General features: G+C 39.8%; 1 long non-coding RNA gene across 2 annotated transcripts in view; it reads right to left on the bottom strand.

Annotated features, from left to right (window-relative positions):
• The window catches only part of LOC148188723 (uncharacterized), a 59,625-nt gene that overhangs the window by 42,336 nt on the left and 4,745 nt on the right, over positions 1-12,544 (bottom strand). For both annotated transcript variants that reach the window (XR_015777500.1, XR_015777499.1), the window contains exons 2-3: positions 11,585-11,826; positions 10,949-10,995 (exon numbers count right to left, since the gene is read on the bottom strand). This is a non-coding gene — a long non-coding RNA (uncharacterized LOC148188723). The remainder of the gene's footprint in view (positions 1-10,948; positions 10,996-11,584; positions 11,827-12,544) is intronic.

A 12,544-nucleotide genomic window follows, 5' to 3' on the forward strand; every position in this document is an offset into this window, starting at 1 on the left:
CTATTTCAGTATTTTATTATTTTTTTGCAAAGATATCAAAATCCAATAGTATTTTTTGAAGTTATAGATATACTTTTTTTAAAAAATCTTACAAGGCACAGTGAGGACCTGAAAGCAAGCTGTCTTCACAGAGCCGACCATCAACAGCCTCATCCTATTGTAGAAAAGATGGCCCAGCAAACACAATTTCTCAAAAAAAAAAAAGCCTTTAAAAAATGCATGATTGCAGGTATAAAGAATCCTCTAAAAAGTTCTAAAAATCTAACAAAAAATACAGCAGGTAGGCATTTGGTTAATTGTACAGGTTATAGGTTGTTCAATACTGTTATTGTTATGAATTCACAATAAAATGACATATCCCTAAAATATGTCGTCAGTCCACTCAGTGATAATAAAGAAGACCCTAAAAGAAAAAGGTTGGGATCGGGTCCAGCCTTAATACAAGGTTGTAACCTATTCTTGTTTTCTTTAGGTCACTAACCCTGTACCCTGATTAGATCACCTCTCCCTGGCTTGCGACAGGATGCAGCCATGTTCAGGCCTGATATGACACACTTATGCCACGACACAGATAATGCAAAGCATCTGCCACTGAGATACCTTGATACGAGAAGCAGACACAAACTCAGATACAGCAGCTGAGATAGACACAAAATTGCTCTGTATAGCCTCTTCATTCAATACAACCTCTTTCATGTGATTCTGCTTCATAATCAAAGTTCTTAAAGGACTAATCTTGATACACATTTCAGTCTGCCAACTAGCCCAAAAAGAGCCCTCAACATCCTAGAGGAGCTCTTTCAATAGCCACAGGAGGCCCATATCGTTAGATTAGATAAGCTTTATTGTCCCTTGGGGTAATATTATCAAGCAATTCCAGTCATTGACACTATTCTGGCACCAGTTTCCTGTGGTAGAGTCTATCTGTGTACTGGATGCCAGGCTGAGAGCATTCCTGCTGCAGATTTTCACAGGCAAAACATTAGCCTTCACAGCTGGCAGGCAGCACTTTGGGCGATCAAGACATCAAGCAACACAAGAGGTTTAAATGATAATTTCTGTTTATCACAGCTTGGATGCTTTTTTTGTAAGTCTGGCTATCAGATCTATTGGCTATGACTACATTGTACTGACCAAGTTAATTACTAAGATCTGGGAATAGGAGAGCCAAAATTATTTGAAGAGGAAATATAGGCGAACAGCAAAATTAGAACTCATCCTTTATAAACATCCATCAGAGTTTACAGACCGACTTTGGAGTTCAATTTTGAACTGCTACACTTGTAGCAGTTGAACACACACACAGTTTTCTTTATGCAATGTCTTGACTGCATACACTAATTTCCTCATTGTAGCAATGTCACCCCTGGTTTCAGATCTCAGATGTGGATGTGGTCTAGAATGTTGTCTTTCCACAGATACCATCAACAATAAGCAACAAAATAAGATCAAAGTTGTACTGAACCAAATCTGTTCTTAACTTTCACAGCAAGGTCAAGTAATCTGACTGATACCAAATCACAAGCAAAAGTAGTTCAGATTGAACTGGGATCCAGCTGAATTTCAACTACTTCTAATTGACCAGCTGTATGACACCGGCCCTGTGGTGCTAAGCGTCAAACTGGTAGGGTGTGGTCACATTAAATTTCCATCTTACAAACACACACTTACAATCACTTATATGGAGGCCCATGGGACAGTTTCAGTGCGATCCCCAGCCAACCTGAAGGTCAAAGTTCACCTTTGTTCAAGTTTATCCGAGCAGATGTGTTCAGACGACCATTAGAAAAACTGCTGCGTAACATTAGGAAATGGAGTAGCGTTATTCAAATGTGTCTCATTAGTTTTACTACATGTAGAACTCTCATACACTGTTTTTTTAATATATGGAAGCTCTGATTTATTATTTCTCACCAAAAGGCCATTGAAAGTTATTATCATGACCATGATAACTAGTATTGGTGGACAATGTCTTCTCCCAGAAATAATCATTTTGCAGAAATATTATCATTTTGCGATCATTTTATACTGATAAGATGATATATAATATTATAACAATGCAAAAAGAAGAATTAATTGTTCAAAGAAAAATTAACTTTTACGTCTTAAGAATATATAGACACTTTATTGGAATGTGGAAAAAAAACAATTAAAATATCTCAAATAAATGAAACAGAAATAAAATAAAACCACACAAGCAAAAAACAATAAATAAAATGGACTCTTGGGTTCTGTTAACAATTATTGCACTTAATTAAATTCTGGCATCATGTTGGCTAAAACGCTGATGTCATTCTTACATTACCAAACACTCAATTAACACAAAGGTAATGTTGTACAATATATGGACATGAACTTGATATTTTTTGCTGACCTCAATTAGCCGAAAACATAATTATCATGACAGGCCTAATTATCCACAATTCCTACATATCTACAACCTTTTCTTTTTTTGAGTTTATCTTTAGACCATTAGCCACACAGGTATACCTCCTGGTCCTATTCAACATCATCACATTTATTCTAAACATACACCTATTATATACTCTCTTTCTCTCCGTCTCACTCTTGACTTGCCTTGTCTCAGTAAACCTCATGTCCAAGCTGAAATGCATGTCAGTCTGAGCTCTGGTTGCAAAATGACAACAACCCTGAGAACAGAGGTTAAACCACACTCCAATTACATACACAAACATGCATGCAAGTCCACAAACACGCACACAAACACACAGAGCATTGAGGTACATGGAAAGGGCAGGGCCCACCACACAGACTGTGTGTGAGTTCTCGTTTAACTTCTGAAATCCAGCTTGGACTGGGAGATAGAAAAAAAGAAGATGTGTGAGACAGTGGGAAGGAAAAGTCACATGAATGAATGAAGGGGAGAGAGAAATGTATAGGGTTACTTAGAGACCTGGCGGGCATGTTTATCAGCAGATCTTAATCTGAGCAGAAAGAACCATGTTCCCCACAATTCATCATCATTACTAACCCCACCTGCCACATCTCTCTGACCGCTTCCCTCCTGCTCCTTGCCTCTGATATAGGCTTCTGTCTATGGGAATCTAACCGGAGACCTCAACAACAATTCCCCAATAACATTCACCGTGGGGTGGTCTGGGTGTCAGCCATGCGATCTGTTTCGCACACATATCCACATGTACATACCTGCAGGCAAGGATAGGACCCCCTTGGTGCCCCCTGAGCTCACCTATCACCTGTCTGGTAAAACTCTCAGTGTGTTAGTGAGTGTTTCTACTCTGCCACTCAACGTTTGTGACCACAAACTGCATGCAAACGTGTGTGTGTGTGGTGGTTTGAGTTTACCCCTCAGGGCCAGTAGAACCAGGGTAATTTTTTTTTTGGAGGTTGGAAGGGGAGTTTGGTCAGGGTCAGGGGTCATAAAGTTTAGGTGTATCAACAGAAAACCTTCAACACTATGAATGACCACAACTGATCCGCTGCCTGTTGACACCTCCTAAACATCAACGGCGTGCTCATGTAGCTAAGCTCTTCTCTCGCTGGCCAGCAAAGAGGTGAATTTATTCAAAAGAACACCTGCCCTGCTGGATTAAAATCTGGCTTACAGTTTAGCTGCCTACAGTGTCAACTCTTCCATTCATCTGTCATCCTTTCGCTCTGACCCTATCTGATGGGGAGGGTGTCATTCATTAGGTATTAGGTGGTGCAGCCTTGTGAGGAACAGGTTTTAGTTTAAAGGCTATGGGAAGATACATGGCTGTTTAATATAGTATTGTCTTTTTAAAAATTTTTTATTTAGATCCCAACTTGCACAATAAACACATCATCAAAGACTGCAATACTGCACTTTAAAGAACGTTAGGGCTTTACCTGAATCAGAGTTTTTTTATTCATATTGGATGTGGCTTTTTAATATGAAGATTTGACTCATTGTTACTTTTTTTGCATGCACATTGCTGTGGCTTACAACGGCTGAATTCGACTTGCTACAGCAAAAACTGAAGGTTTGTCCCCAGAGCTTCTGCCTGCACCATACACCCCCAAGGCAGGCTGTATGGTACAGGGACTGTGGGGTGCCCTAGCTGGCTAATTCTTGTCTCATTTGTGGTGTGATAAACAGAGAGAGAGAAAGAGAGAGAGAGAGAGCATTTAAGGAGCTGAGGAATAAGTCCCCCCCATAAAAGGAATTAGTGGCAATGAATGTTGGTATTATGGCGGCTACCATAAATAAATATATTTGAAACACTAGAAGGGCAGCAAAATGTTGCACTTTTCTTCTTCAAAGAGCATGTATTTTCTATTCATTATATTTCTATCGTACATATACATTTTAATAAGTAAGTAAAGTTTATTCAAAATGTCACCTTCACAAAGCAAGGTCACAAGGGGCTTAACTAAAATAAAACTATTAAATAAAGACCATAAAGACCACAGTTTACTATGTTGCTGAAATAAAAGTCAGAAAGAAAGATATTGATTTTGGAAATATGCCTTTTGAAGTGTATGATTCTTTTTCCTAGTGAAAAAAGAAGACAAAAAAACAAAACAAAACAATAAATCATAATATCGCACTGCAATTCTTAAAATCACAATACATATCAAATCAGCACCCAAGTATCTATGACGGCATATCACTATCAATAATAACGAGCAGAATAACTCTTTCACACACAAATGAGATCTGAGCGCACAGTACCAAAAGAGGTACACAGCAGGGTGTGGTTTCCTGTCAAAGTGTAGCATTTTTTTCAATTTGATTCAAGTCAAAAGAGGTTTAACAAGCATTAAAGTGGCTATTATTTTATCAAAATATTTGAAAAATCTACAATAACAGCAGTATATATGAATACTTACAACGCAAAACACTTATCTCTTGAGACCAACTGAAAGAAATGTGCACCCCTCATAAGCCCTGACCCCTAAACCTTACCTAACTGCCTCCTTTGCATTGTCACTTCATAAAATGGTTTTAAACCACTCATTTTGATAGCCGTCACCCCTATAATACCACAGCAACAACTGCAGTTCTCTTTTCCAAGTTACTCAAAATATTGGTCCAGCAGGCAGCTGTTGGCAAATCCATTATTCGATCCGGCTGAGTGAGAGAATAAAAGAGGAATTTTCCAAACAATTCTCATTTATTGGCAGAGCGGTATTTCAGCACTCACTCACCGTTGCATGTTAAACATTTCCGGTGCTTCTATAATTGCTCCAACTACTGACACATACAACCACATGCAGGTTGACCTCAATGCATTTTTCCGTGAGTAGAAAGCCCCTGTGACCTGACACAGCACCAAATTTGTCATCCCTCATTTATCTGTAATATAACTCACTCACTGCTCAGCCAGAAGTCAAGCTTAGCATTGGATAGCAGAATATTCTACAGGTTCAGCTCACAGAGACGAGGGTAAAAGGACAATGAGTGCTGGTGATGTGCCCAAGTCGTACATTTAAAACAGTTGGATGTGGTGAATTCTTCACCGTACAAGGTGTGGGCTGCAATGTGACGAGGTTTGTATATGCGTGTGACAGTGTGAGTGTGTTTATCTCCCTCCCTGTGTGGGAATTTACAGACACACCTCGCAAGGCACAAACAACAGTGACCTGGAAAAATAGTCGAAATTCCACCAACATACCAGGGAATCTGGGGGTTTGGGCTGACAACACACACTGACACATACACACACACTAACACACAAAACGAGAGACAGAGGTGTGGGAAACAGGAGAGATACAGGGTCAGGGTCAAATTGTGTAGGCCTCACAGACATAGATACCAGTGAGTGATACCAGCTGACACACACTGATGCTGACACTAACAGTGATACCATGGCTACCTGAGTGACATTGATAGATAGCACTGAGCCATCCCTGTGTGCGTACACAATCAACCCAAAACTCAGCTCATCCCTGTTACTTGTACTCTGCATATGCTGCACCAAAGAGTTGTATGATCTTAAACCTCTGCCACATGGAAGAAGAGTTGAAAACAGGGGTGTCAAACTCATTTCAGTTCATGGGCCACATGCAGTCAAATTGGATCTCAAGTGGGCCGGACTAGTAAAACCACTGCGTAATAGCCTGTAAATAACAACTCTATATTTTTTTCCTTTATTTTATTGTAAAGAGGTTTTATCTTTTACTGTAAAATTAATAAGTATATGTGTTTTTTAAACTCTTGATATGTATTTTAACACTTAACAATTCTTTTCATTTGTGCTACGTGCTCAAAGAGATGCTCCACTGTTTTGTTGTTTTTATGCACGGACAATAAAGATTCTATTGTTTTCTATAGCAAGTAAAGAGGAAGTACATTCTGACAACATTCATCCATTAAAAAGCAGATGATGAGCAGCTTGAGATGTCTTAAGGAAAATAAGTGCAATTTCAGTTTTTTTCAAATTGAGTCACTACTTCTCATCATTTCAATTTTTCATAGATGTTTACTGATGTGTATAATGCTGGCATCATCCATGGTTATCTTTAGAGACCTGGATACAGCATTGGAGGCTCTTTATTCCTATAAAAGTTGCTCAGTGGTGCTCAAAGGCACAGCTTCCACATTATTGGGCCCATGGGGAAAGTGCACTTAAGACTTGTGCTGCCTGAGCCGGCTACATCAGATTTAATTTAAATGAGGATTAAATGATTTAATCAAACGGCTCCACCTAATTTTAGTGATCATCATATCTCTTGGAATTATAATCATATTATGCTTACTCTTATCGCAATGATCCACAAGCAGATGGCAACATGAAATACAACAGTTTTCTGTTTTTGTAATTTTCATTCATAGTGCAAAATAAGAAAAATACTTCAACTAAGAGTTGATGTTTTGTACATATTCACATTGTCAATTAACAAAATGACTTTGATGACTTTGCCAGGCATGGAAAATGTGCCTTTTCCAGGTTTCTAAAGTGGAAGCTATCAAGGATGCAGGTTAAGTTTTCCCCTGCCTAGCAAACTATTTACAAATTACAAGTTTTGGCAATGCATTAGCATTGGTGCAGACAATACTGGCTGCCACCAGTATTGGGGTTCTTGCCTGCAGGCTGTATGTTTAACAACCCACTGAACAAAGAATAACACAATAAGGCTGCAGCTTCTTAAGTAGCAAACGGGTGAAATGTGAAAGCATCTACTGGAGTGCCTACCTGTACTCAAACATGTTCACAACTGTGTATTTATTGTTGCTTAGAGTGGAGAAGATGTGTTTACCTCATCACTGGAGCCAATGTCTCACTCCCAGTCTCCAAGACTCCTCACCTTTAGAAATACAAACCACTAAAGATACACACAAATTCACTCATATAACGAATCCCAAACTCACACCACACAAACAAACACTCTTCATGCGGAATGTGGGAGACTGTCTTGTTTGTGTTTTGAGGTGCAGTTTTCTCCAATGTTCATTTTCCTGCACATCTTCCTGGAAAATCCTGTATATTCTTGTGGGCACTTAAATTGGCCCAGATGTAGAATTATAGGAATTATAAAAATCTGAGATTATCTTTAACTTCATGTGTCTTTTTCACAATCATTTTGTTGATGCCTGCAGCCCAGTGCAGTATTAACAAGCCTCCACACTACCACCGAATGGGTTTTACCTTCTAACAACACTAAGACAGCTGATCGACATAGTACAGTAGCCTCAGTCATTCAGTAAACAGTGGTAAACAGAGCAAGCGCCCGGCACGAAATGGAGGAATACTGCACACAAAACATTTACACAGAGCTGCCACGGGAACAATATCATTTCAGTTTTACAATAAAGTGCCGGTGTAACAAAAACAACAGAAGGAAACTCATCTGTCCCTCTCTGCGCTCAGAGTGACTTGTTTATGCTTCGGCCTCCCACTCTGTGTAAGGAGATAATTCAATCAAGTATAATAGAGCTTTCACACAGGCTTTGATACTAATGCTACAACACCCAAATCTGGAATCTGATCTCATATATCTATATATCTATATTCTATTATTTGTCAATAGATGAGAGGTTTTACTGTTACTGTTAATATCTCGACATTGTTAACACAGATTTGAAATCTGTGGTAAATTTCAACGGGCTACTTCAAGAGAGAGAAATGAAACACATACATTTTGTATATAAAACAACTGGGATCTTTTTCTTTATCTAAAGGAATACTGCATCCCCCAAATTACTCTTTGTATGTCAATAACTTACACATGTTATGTTGAATTCCTAAAGTAAAAACTCCCTGGTGAATGAAGAATCCAAAAATGGAGAAAATTCTGTGAGGGCTGCATTTAATGACAGCAAAATTATACCAAAACATCTGTTTACAAACTCTCACAACTTGTGCAGTTTAATTCTCTCATTTATGCAGTCATAGCATAGCAGACAGCCCTTTCCAACGTGGAACTAGACTAAAAGTGAAACTCATCTATGATATCTTAAAAAGCCAGACTCCACTGACAAAAGCAGCAATTTTACCTTGCTGAACACTGGAGCTGCTGGTCTACCACTGACTCTGTTTGTTTTATTGCTTGACTTCAGTGTTTTAAAAGGTTAGTTCAGAGTCACACTACAACACAATAGTACTGTTTTTGTCAATAGAATCTGACTTTGAGGAAAGCATTGATGATTTTCCATTTTTGTTCATTCCCCGTCAGACAGGGCTGTCTGACAGGCACTAAGCATACCATTGGACAAATGAGACTTGTATTATACTGCATGGGTTGTGTGCAAGTCTGGTAGGTTTGCTATTATTTGACGTGGTAACCACAACTTTAATTCATCAAGAATTTTCTCCATTTTTGGATTCTTCATTCACCATGGAGGCACGCTAGAAAAAAAAGTGTACTTCACGAATTCAACAGAGGACAAGTGTGTAGTTGATATACAAATGGTCATTTGGGGGGTTAAGAATTCCTTTAAGTACATATTTTTTACAGGAAATTCTACTGAATGCAGTGTTACAACAGAAATAAACCTCTGTTACATATGTTACATATTGTCTTATGTAAGAGAATATTGCAGCACCAGCCATCTGACTAATTACAGACAAAAGCTTGGGAGGAAAGGGAAGCAGTCACAACATACTGATGTCTCAATGCCTAACGGAGCTGTGATTTTTTTATTATACCCACTGTCAGCCAGAAAGACTGAAACACACCACACCTTGTTTTTGCAATGCCATGTTGTGTCCACATTCTCCAGTAACTAAAGCCAACCACTGACAATGTTTTGATTCACCTCAGTCTGGAAAACTGCTCCTCTCATAAAGAGGTTGTGGAGGCAGGCAGCGGCACCAACTTCGCTGTACTACAGCAGGTGTACAATATAGATCATACACCCAACACAAGAACATATATGAAAGGATACAGGCATGCATGGATGCTGCACATGCGAACATCGAGTGACACACACAGAGGGTGTCAAAACATGAATCAATCTTATATGTTGTGTGGTCTCAGAAAACACTTTGTGCAGGAAAAGTTATGCCACTACGCACATAAATACACTGTAAACAAACACTAAAACTAGCTCATCCTGTGTGTGTGTGCGTGTGTGTGTTAAGTATGCTTTGGCAGCATGATTTTGCTCTCACTAGTCACAGTACAATGCTCACATCTTCATTATTGGCTTGGATCTTCGTCTCTATCAAGTGTTTGAACGGGGATAGTTTAGGGGAATATAAACAACAGTCTAATGTGTTTATCAGACACTACAGCACACACCAACAGCTGTTTACCACACAGAGAGCCAAGCCGCATACAACAACAACAACACGAGGAACATGTGATCTGATAAAGTTACATGCTGTAAGGGAGGGTGATGTTGAAGGGGGTCTGAGTCATGGATTGGTTGGGGGAATCTGACAGTATAGCTACTATGCACATGAACATCCACCTGTTGCAATGCACTTTTCACCCTAAGCAACAGCACAGCCAGCTACAGAACTGTTGCTGAATTGTTGCTCAAGCACTCACTGACGTAGTTACGTTGTCACAGGCTTGTGTGTGTCTGCTACTTGCAACTAATCACCTCAACTAAACATCTTCTAAGAGCAGAATTTGGTAGAAACATATCTATGGCTTCAATTGGTAACTGGGTCCCATTTTAACACCACATTTCACCACCTCCTTGCATCCCAGTGTGCACCACAACGCACATAAAGCTAGCAAATAACACAGCCACACAGCTATATATAATCGGTTGATGCTTCACTGTGTCATTGGTGCACTGAAATAAGTTGAGGCTAGTTCAGCTTTGATTTGTAGAGCGTCATGCCTGTCCACAGTGACAAGTGCAGCTTCATGTCATCAGCTTCCACTGAAATTGACCTGTAGCCTGTTGCTGTGTCACTCGCAGTATTAACACAAGAATGCACCATGCCAGACAAAACTACACACAAATATACACGCAGGAAAACCTAGAGATGCAATCAATCATCATGAGTATACATGTAAGGATACTTAATAAACAAAAAGACACACATGTATTCTAGATGTCATCACTATCTATCACATTCACACACTCCACCCCTGAGATTTACTATCTGATTATCAGTCAGATAGGTATGGGGAACCAGTCCTACAGTCGTTATTACAAATGATAAATTTTGGCATTCTTTAAAGCGAGACGTTAAGAAAACATGTTATGTTTGAATTACTAAAACCGATGTTAAATAGAAACAAGAAATCAGTTGTAGGGATTGTACTCTTCATGAGGATAAAAACATCCTAACAAATATAACCACAACCTGCAACGCAGAAGGTCCTCGCTGCCCATGGGACAAACATAAATAGATAAAATACTGCAACATGCGTATTCGTTCTCACAAAGCAACAGCAAAGAGCATAGTTGGATGCGGTCTGACGCACTTTGCATGCTACATTTAATGGCTCTAGTATTAACTATTTAGATCTGCACATCTTCAGTGTCAACATTGTTTGTGTTTCTTAGCCAAATGTGTATATGTATCAAAATCCTTACTTTATGCATCCTTATGTCCAAGTTCCTCATGTTCTCCAAGTCATGATCTGAAAGAAATAAAAAATACAAGATTTTCTAAATAATTGGTTTGACATTTTTGAAAATATGCTAATCACTGTGCTATAAATTGTTAGATGAGATACTCGATACCACTGTCATAAGTGTGTGGTTAATATGCTACTGCCAGCAAGCTTAGCTTAGCAAGAAGACTGGAAACAAAGGCAAACAGCTAGCCTGGTGCTATCCAAATGTAGCTGGAAATACTGGCACATGGTTTTATGTCTCAGTGAACCAATCAAGTTGCACTTACAGTTTACATCCATGTCTGTGAAAACATCAGTGCTTCGAACCTATCCCTCCCCCAGCAGCACAGAGTATGAATTCTCGAGTTATGACTGTTTTATGAGGTCACCATGACCTTGACCTTTGACCTTCAACCAGATTCTTATCAGCTCATTCAAGTATGTGATGATTAATTGCTATAACAGAAAACATTGAGGACGTATGCCTCTCTTTCTGATTGTGTCTTCACTATCAACTCAGAGTTAGCAGAATCTTTGGCGGTGGCATCAATATTTCTGTCAACATCACCACTATCGCCATCAACTGCCCAGTGCTCACACACAAGATCATTACCTTGAGTATCACGCAGCACTCTGCCAACTGTACGGAGGATGTGTGGCTGAGGGGATCTGAGTGTGGGACTGAGCCCAGGAGAGAGAGAGGCCTCACTGGTGTGAGGAGTGTGGCGCTCAGCTCTGTCTGGATCCAGAGGAGTTAGATGCTGGAAGGAATGGTGGGAGATAAGTCCACTTCAGGAAACTCAATGGGACACTTCAGTACAGGCGCAGCTCTCACCCTGAGCATCGTCTGTCTGCCTGTCATGACAGAGAGGGAAAGGGACTTTGATTAATAGATCAAGATTCTTAATTTGATTACAGCTAAGTTAAGCTGAGAAACTACTCAGAGTAGTCAGTAATTACTAAAGTGAGTAATTTGTGGTCTGGCTAGTACCAAATACACAGTAACATGGTCTTGATGTAATATCAGCATCTAACAAAGGTAACGTCACTGAGGCCAGATCATCAATGTATGAGTGTGTGAGGCTGTGTGTCTGTGTGTGTGTGTTTGTGCGTGCACAAAGTGACAGAGACAGATTGGGTGCCTGAGAGGGACAGATAGCCTTACAGCCAACCTCCACTCACTCATTGAGTGAGATAAAGAGGAATACACACACACATGCACACACACACTCCTCCACTGGCATCCAACCAATCGTGTTGAGAAATAACTCAACCCTTAACGTGGACAAATAGGTGCGGATAAGGCCTGCGTTGGGTCTGCTGGAAATTGCCGATTCATCACAAATTTCAAACAAACAGATTAGAGAAAGACTGTTGTGGTATTCAAATGGACTTATAGGATTTGCCCGTGTATACACTCAGCCGTGCTGTGTGAGATTCGCGAGGGTGTGCAAGTACTAGTGTGTGAGGGTGCCAAAACAGTGACAGGCCGTTCTTCTGCACACAGGTTTTCAACAAACTCTTATCTCTCCTTTGCTCTCTCCTCATCCATTCCCTTGTTTCCCCCTCTCCT

This window comes from Plectropomus leopardus, chromosome 9 (genome assembly GCF_026936395.1).
Source record: "Plectropomus leopardus strain MGB_pleo_1.0 chromosome 9, ASM2693639v1, whole genome shotgun sequence".
NCBI classification, from domain to species: Eukaryota; Metazoa; Chordata; class Actinopteri; order Perciformes; family Serranidae; genus Plectropomus; species Plectropomus leopardus.